Raw genomic sequence first — 9,025 nt, 5'->3', positions numbered from 1 at the left:
AGTCGCCTCTTACTAATGTCTATTGTGGACATGGTCGCTTTACCATTGCTCCCTCTGAACCCAAGGGCTTCAAGGAGGCCAGTGGTGCTTAAATCGACCGCTGGGTAGACGTCTTTACATTCTAATAAAACATGCTCAGTAGTTTCCCTAGCTTTACCGCAGCAAGCACATGCTTCTTATTTCTTCTTATATCTCGCTTTATAGGTGCGTGTTCTAAGGCATACCGATCTCGCTTCGAAAAGTAATGAGCTTCCCTTTGAGTTATCATAAATGGTTTCTTTCCTGATTTCGTTTTTTCCTCTTAAGTAGTTACTCATGGCAGGTTTCTTTTCCATTGCCGCCACCCATGAGAATAATTCAGCCTCTCTGACTTTCCGCTTGACCTTCTTTGTTGCTGTGTTGTCCACCCTACAGGCCGCATACTTGCTGGTAAGCTTCCTAGTTCTTTTCCTCCACTGTGAATCAATGTTTTTCCTGTACAGATACCTGAACACTCTCCCAGCCCATTTACTTTCTTCCATATTCCTCAGCCGTTCTTCATACTCAATTTTACTGCGAGCTTCCCTCACTTCAAAACTAGTCCAGCCCATATCACCCTGCACAGCTTCATTTGTAGTCTTCCCGTGAGCGCCCAATGCGAGGCGACCCACTGACCTTTGGTTGCCATCGAGTCCTGATTGTACCCCTGATTTATAGCAAACAACCGCATTTCCAAACGTAAGTCCTGGAACCATTACACCTTTCCACATACCTCGGAGGACCTCGTACCTATTGTATCCCCATAGCGCTATGTGCTTCATTATGGCTGCATTTCTCTTCCCCTTTACTGTTATGGTTTTTTCCTGTGTTTCCATATATCCATTGCCTTCGTTTATCCATATAAACGAGGGCAATGGAAACGAGGCAGTGGCCCCTATAGACCACTGAGAGCCACCTAGCGGGCGCTTCCGAAAGTACGCTCAGGAGCAGTAGAAGATGACAACCCTTTGCAGCAAGGATCGCTGAAGTCCGCGGCTGCGATTTCTCCTTTGTTCGGGTGCCAGATTGCTTCTTCTGCGGTGACAGCTGTAGGGAAGACGCTTACCTCTGTGGAAGCGGGTATGAACACGATGTTACCGGTGTTTGGGACAACCCGGTCCACATACGTGCCAGGTGCATCCCGCAGGCAAACGCAATGAACCCCAGTTACAAGAAGTAGAGCTCATGTTAACTATATCCGCTTGGTTTTGTTGAATAATACGATGTCTCCGTCGTTTTCTTCATTCTACTCCTGCCACAGTACTGCTTCTGTACCTCAATAATAGGCACACGTCGTTAGCGCAGACTTGTATCTCAAACGAATTCGCACGGTGCGATGTCTGCACATGGCGTAGTGATTTTTCTGCTGATTAATGCATGTGACATCGCCGAATGAGCGCCGTCAAAGTCGCCTCAAGAAGAGTAATTACGAATTTATTGATGGAAATGCGTACACTAGTCAGCGAAGTCACCAAATTAACGCACGGGTGAATAAAAGCGCGAGTTAGCACTGTACCGTCGATGCAATTCCGCTGCATACGCCGACGAACTGCCGTAGTTTTTTCTCCAGCGTTGCGGAAGAGAGATGCCACATGATATATTTAAGGCAGAGCAGCGCCAGCCAAACTGGATGGGCGCTGGCGGCAAGGCTAGGTTTAGTCCTCGGTGGCGTAAGTATTGCACTCGTACGCCGCAAATGACAAGAAAGAATTCAGTTGAATGCAAACTGCGCCTGCAAAAAGGGACTACGGTGCGAAACCAACATATCACGTGGCGTGGTGAGCCTGCTCAGACATCATCGAGGTACAGAAGGTTCCCAAACGTGACTCGAAGTTTTCAGCGAAAATAGAACCATATGCAGCAACTGTAAGCAATTCTCGCCCTGAACTACCTCTTTACACATTTCCCAAGAAACCACAATATCGAAGGTGTCCTCAGGCGAAAGTAAAAAATTTATTAATGAAGCACTTGCCTGTTATCATTCCAATAAGACACAGCGTGATTTCGGCGATTTACAAACGAGGCAAGGTGAAACTCTCACACTTCAAAAAAAATCAAGAGCAGTTTTGCATGAAGCAACTAGCAACAGTTCAACATGTGCCAAGCTAAGCATGAAATAAATGCAAAAACATGAAGTGCGTGACAACAGTTGCGACGATTTACCGGCCCAGATAAAACCGATAATTTCAGTTGTTGCAAGCTTCAGTAGCTTCAACATACAACACGATGCACTCGTGCAATCGTGCTGCCTAGCTAGAGCAACTCGGTAAAGAAGCGGCATACAGAACTTCAGCGAAACGCCTTTAAACCGCACGCTGCACTGCGGACGAACCCAACAAAACATGGGCAGGCGGTGATCAACTACGTCGTTTACTCCTGTAAACATGATCGAGTGCAAAAAACACCGACACGGCAAAAGATAGCATGAGAACAAAATCTGTTGCTAACATTGCTCCCGCTGATGACGTTTTGCGGGGAATCGTTAGAACCGTGGGGCCAGCTCGTCTTTGCCGGTATTTGAGCGCCCCACCGTGCAACAATTCTTCTTCGACATGCCTCGAAGCTTCGGCCACCCCACACATGCGAAAGGTGTTGCTCATTTCGCTCTGAAAACGTGAATCAAACAGAGAGGCACCGATAAACGACGCAAGAAAACGAGGCGCTCGGTTGCCTCGTTTCCCCAGCGCACTTCGCAAAGCCGCCACCAGTGGCGCGTCCATCGGCGCGCACTGCGCGTATACACCACAACAGCGGGCGTAAGTGTTTATTGTCAGTGGTCGCTCACCTTCGCTGATGATGTGTCCAGCAATCGGGATTGGATGGAATTTTCTCTTACAATTTTAGCGCAAGAGCTTACGGGCTCAGACTTTTCCATTTGTGCCCATTGAATTTCCTCCCGTCGTGCTAACACCCGCCGACTTTTTTCTTACGTAAGTCTGCTCACACTCATAATCGTCTTTAAATATCAGCGACGCATCAACGCCATCCATATCGGGGTATACGTGTGAACACACGATAGGAAATGAAAGAGAGAGAGGAAGTGGAAGGACATAAAATGCTGGCAGCTATGTGTGACAAGGAAGCGTATGTACAACCAAGTCACCGCAAGAATGGACTTGTCATCCGAACGTTAAGAATTCAGGACAACTGCGACAAGCCAATGGTAAAGAGGACTTACGAACGAAAAGCTTTTTTGAATTCAGTCCGATTCTTTACAACTACCATTTTTTACGACGTGTGTCGATTTGAGCATACAACATGAACCACAATTTAGCAAAACTTGTTGCTGAGCTCGTTGGTTCATAACTTAAAAACAAAGGTAGCGGCGCTAAGCAGGCGAGGACGAAGTGAGACACAAACGACGTATACGCGCGTCATGAGCCACTCTTCTGTGAATTCAGTATATCTCTCGGTATGCGCGTATTTATGTCACTGCATGGTATATTTCTTCAATTATATATTCTCTGCAACTAAGTCCATGTCTGCGTTGTCACAGTACCAAACGTTTATCCCGTCTACTTCGCTGTCGTGTTGTCTAGCCTTGGGCAATATGTAATGTCTAAGTATAAGGCGACTATCCTAGCAGGGTGCGTTGTTAACCAACTACCTGTTTTACCGCGTCTTTAAATTATTCAGGCGAACGTTGCACTTCACGCGTCACCGGGTAGCTTGGAGCGCTGCTGCATTGGAAGACATGTCAACCAAATTTTACGACGAGACAAATTAAACGAAATACGTGGCCGGCCGATGACACCTGACGGCACTCGTGACGTTTAATGGGTCATGCGACCTCATTTCCTGCGCCTCCTTTACGCGCACTTGCGACTGCAGCCCGTTCCCACTGCTCTCCCATCAAAACAATTTATAATAAAATGAAGTTCATACTGACGAAGAAGGGCTTGGCCCATATGCGAAGGGTACCAGGTTAAACATGAGCAAGAAGATTCGCGGAGAGAGCTTTGAATACAAACAAAAGATTACTTATGAACGTTGTGGTACTGTACACAATAACACAGAACAAGTATGATGCACGTGAAGGATGCCACCGTGCATGCGATTCCTTTTTTCTTTTTTTTTTTTTGGTGGGGGGGGGGGGGGGACTCGTGAAAACTAATTGCCTCTGGTTGGTGATAAGATGCAGATTAGCGAAAGTTTGTCAGACGTTTTGCTTTTTTGATGGGCACACAACCATACAGCTTTCTTGAGTGCTCACCTATGCAGTTCGATTACGCTATGGACGTAAATATTAGTGTATGAGCAGGAACATTTGAGACTTACGAAATGTTCTCATATGCACATTTTCTAAACCTTGAACTATGTGAATAACAATGCATCTTATAAGTTTATTTCCTTGCCGGCTATGTATGCCAGGCTAACCCCGCCTGCTTCAACATTCAACATCACCACCACCACCAATATGATGCACATCGCCATTAGTCACTTCTTTATCCCCCCCCCCCCTTTCTGCTCCCTTTTCTGTTTAGATCTTCTTCTTCGTGAGGTCGTTTCAAGGAACAAAAAAGCTTTGTGAATACTTGCCAAGGTCCCACGTATTAACGAATAATCTTACGCTACAATTATTCGCTAGAGAACGTGGCAGCCGATCGCGATGTTGGATTTATTTATTTATTTATTTATTTATTTATTTATTTATTTATTTATTTATTTATTTATACATGCACACTGCAGCCCATCTTGGTCTGTAGCAGGAGTGGCGATAACATCATGTGTCAATTGCAGACAAAAAGTCGGTCAGCGGCCATGAACGAACATTTCCGTGCAATGCATTCCAACGTTCAATTGTTGAGGGGAAAAAACTGTTTAAATATGTCAGTTTTGGATTGCAGTATTATTTCCGAAGGCGGCCAGCCCTTGGCAAATAGCATTTACGAGCGGAAAGCTTTGTGAATGCAGTCTGTCTGTCTGCCATTTATACTGCGATGAATAACTTTCGTTGCAGTGCACAGTGTATTATCTTACAATGTTCCTGCGTTTTCGTTTGTCTGTCTGTCTGTCTGTTTGTTTGTTTGTTTGTTTGTTTGTTTGTTTGTTTGTTTGTTTGTTTGTTTGTTTCGTCAGAGCGGGTCTCAAAGAAAGAGAGGGCTTTGCCGCACTGCGTGTCTCGCCTAATAGCGGAGACTCGATGACGGATGAGCAGCCGCCCGCAGACGCCGCCGGGGCACGTAGCGACACCTGTCGCAGCAATCGAAAGGCGCCGGAAGCGCCACTCGTTAAACGCAGCTGGCGCCCTGTGATGGAGCGCACATAACGGAAATCGACTTGCGCAGCAACCGGGCCGATCTAGGGGAAGATGTCTTCGCCAAACATCAATGAGCTGGCAGAAAGAAATCAGGGCACAGAGGAAGAAAAAAAGACGCGTACGCCCGCGATTCTTGTGTCCTGTACGAACGAAGCACGTGAACACTGCTATGCACTCAGACTAGACCTTATCGAGAGGGCCTTCCACTAAGAAGCTCGGTCCACGCGCGTGAATTGCATTATAGCATTTATATAGTCATCATACCTTGCTGGTGAAGCAGCGCGCTGACACGGACGCAGTGAAGACACATAAGAAAAGACGACACTCGCTGCACTCGTAATTCTTATGTGTCTTCACTGTGTCCGTGTCAGTGCGCTGCTTCACCAGTAAGTATGATGGTTAATCACCAACTAGCCCAACTTTCCACATTACTGAACTTCATTTATATAGTGTCTTTCAAATTTTTTCTTGCTTTCTTGGATGTTAGAAAAGTGAAGTGCTGGCATCCTTGACTATATGGGCATTTCCAACTACTCCTTTTCCTTTTTACAGCGAAGCTGTTTTTGCGGACCCTGTGCCGTCGTTGTCGGACTTCGCTAAGGGGCCGAGTGACCTAGCGGGAGAGCAAAAGAAGGGCTCAACAGGGGGAAAGAGTTGGAGGGACCCCTTTGCCCCTGTGAGAGAGAGAGGGGGGATATAAGGAAGGCAGGGGTGTTAACAAGTCAAGAGTCTGGTGGCTACCCTACGCTGGGGGTAGGGAGAACGTGAAGAGAGAAAAGGGAGAGAGATAGAGAGAGAGAGAGAGGATATAGAGACGTGCAGAGACAGTCATATTGAGTCAAGCGCTGTCTCCGTGTATCTGTTTCTTTCTACGGCATCGTTCAGTCGTGCTTATACACTCTGTCATCGATTCTAACCAACTAGCCCGCCAACGTGTTTTAACCATTGAGTCAAAGCCGCTCGTGCAAACCAGACGTTCTCAGAAAGCACAAAAGTGCCTTCACTGCCTTCGGAGCCGATGATCGGTGGGGACGGTGCTCTAGTAGTGTCTGTTCCCCCTGAGAGATTGCTATCTTATAAGCAAATCTCACACGGTTGTCACATGGTGCATTTTCGGCGATCGAGCCAGATCGGCATCGAATTTGTCGACGACTGATTCCAGCCTGCCGCGAAAGAAACAAATGTTATGCTGGCAGTTTGCTGCCAAAGAACAGAGCCCAGCGATTGAAACGCGATACTAGAAGCGCGTGGCTACCGCCGGCACTTGCGCCAGCAAGAAGTGCCGGCAGCCACGTAAATTGTCAAACCAATCCTCACCAATCGTGAAAACGATTGCAGCGCCCGCATCTCCAGTGGTGGGTCTTGCGCCCAATGTACGGAGCTTTAGATTAGTGGTTCCGCCCATTCCATCCTAGCTACAGCTATGGGAACACAATGAGTAATGCGTACTCCTGAGGAAAAAGCTGCCTACCGCGAGCGTCAGCGAGAGTTGGCTCGTTAACGGGCTCGTCAAACACAGATACAGCCAGAAACAACACGCGCAAAAATATATATATATATATATATATATATACTGGGAGAACCGCAAAAAAAGCACTCCTAAAGCGTGCTCACCACGCGAAGCACGCAAAAGCGAAAATGAGGTGAAAAAATGGTGAAACAAAAGATTTACAATATAGGCTGCTTGCGAAGTTTGACTTGCATGGTGTAACACTGGGTGTAACTAACGCAGCTTCGCTGTTCGACCATCTTCACGGACTGAAAGTGGCGGTGATTTTTTTTTTTTTGTTTCTTTCGTGCGCATCGCACGTAGACAAAAAAAAGTCGCAGTTTTGCCTAAAAGGTGAAACATTGATTGTGATAGCAAATTAGTAGACAGGTATACGAAATAAGGATAGTCGTTTTAACGGCCCAATGAACTTGTAAACATTCGTTTACTAACTAAATTAAGAAGCATGGTGTCTCGCGCACACAAGCAACAATGAACACATCTCACTAGATCCCCGCGTACGCTCGCTGACAAAACGCTGGAGTAAGAAAGCGCGGAAGCAGCAGCGAGCGGATTGACCTTCGTGCTGCCGCTCGCTTCAACGCGAAAGCGGCGAGAACACAGCGCACACGAAGATATCAGCACTCGGCGAACTCTGTCTCCATCGCAGATCGCTTTCAAGATAGGGCCCGCGCGGCCACGTCATACACGGCCGCACAGCCTCCGCCGGAGTGAAGCGGTGCTCTCACACCTATCAGCTGAGGTTTTGACATCAACAGCTTTATTAATTCACATGTCAGTTGTTCTTTTGCTCTGCCCACGACTACGCACTAGTTAAAAATCGGCGTGCACTTACACTATTTATAATCTGTCTGTTTACGCTCTTTAAGATCCAAGTACGACAGACCAACAATCCTGAATTTCCGCCTTCGTCTTTCCGGGACACCTGCCAAATCACTAATTGCTAATTAAGTAGGCAGATAGTCGCTTCCATGTGATTCAATTTCAACAAACCAAGTCGTATCAGGCAGGAGACATGGAGACGGCAACGTGCACGTCAAGAGATACTAGGGAGTTTTAGAATAGGGGCCCCAATATTTAGGGGCCCCAAAGAGCTTTGCGGGTGTTAGCGTTGGGGCACGCAGGAGTGAAGAGTTTTAGAATAGGGCGTTGCGTTTGCAGATAGCGTCTTGCGCTGACAGCGCCACTACGGCGTCTAAGAAAAACGATTAAAAATAATTAAATAAAATATACCATCTTATGATATGAATAGTAATTTTGACTTGCGTGTATTCGCGTTTAATTACAAGTTAGAGGTTATTCTTCAAGCAGCAAACAATTAGTTGTGCTTAGTTTGGAGCAACAAAACCAACTTTACGTGCCTTCACCAGCCACGCTTAGCCGTGTTAGGCCTACGAGCCATAAAATCCACACTCGAATTCGGAATCAGCGGCGTCTAATGAATCAATCTTCATAACACACGCTAGTTGAGAGAAAGCGATAACTGCAGTCACTTCTCCTAGCTTGCGAACTTCACGCATTACCGCGAATCGAACCCAGTTTGGTGCTAGGTTAGAGCCGTCGCTTCGATGGGTGCCGCCATGTTTGTTGACGCAAAGCTTTTGGGAACGCTATTTGAGCTCCCGCTAAATCGGTGAAATAGCGTTCCCAACGCAAAACCCAAACGCAGTTTGCGTCTCGCGCATGCGCAGTGGCTTCGACGCTATTTCTTTGGGGCCCCAAAACGTTTGGGGCCCCTATTCTAAAACTCTCTACTGTCCCTCTTTGAAAGCTTGGCTTAATGATGTCAAAGGATTACTGACATAAAAATTTTCGATCTTGTTTTTTCTGCTGCAATAAGTAGCTAGTGACCCAGTAATCACGGCACGAAACATCATTGGCTTCAGAGCGCGACAGGTAATTATTTGGAGTGTTGTTTGTAGCGACCAGTCCAGGTTTCGGTTTGAGAGAGCAACGAGATGGGCCAAAGAAGGAATGTAAACACAGCTGGACACGTGATCGCACAAAACTGTGACGTGCCACGTTTGCCGGCGCGCGAGCTTCGTGTTGCTAGTTCGTCTGCTACGCCTGCACGTGCTTCGCGATATGTCCTCGCCATCATCGTCGTCCTCGATTTCGTCGTCCACCAGCGACTATTTCCTGCTTGCTGCAGTCGCCGCCGAATTGGGCGTGGCCAACCACATTTGACTGGATCCACTACAAAGCAGCGACTCGGAAAGTGCGGCTGGTGACAGCTA

The sequence above is a fragment of the Dermacentor andersoni genome, chromosome 1 (assembly GCF_023375885.2).
Source record: "Dermacentor andersoni chromosome 1, qqDerAnde1_hic_scaffold, whole genome shotgun sequence".
Taxonomy (NCBI): Eukaryota; Metazoa; Arthropoda; class Arachnida; order Ixodida; family Ixodidae; genus Dermacentor; species Dermacentor andersoni.
This window is presented reverse-complemented; position numbering follows the sequence as displayed.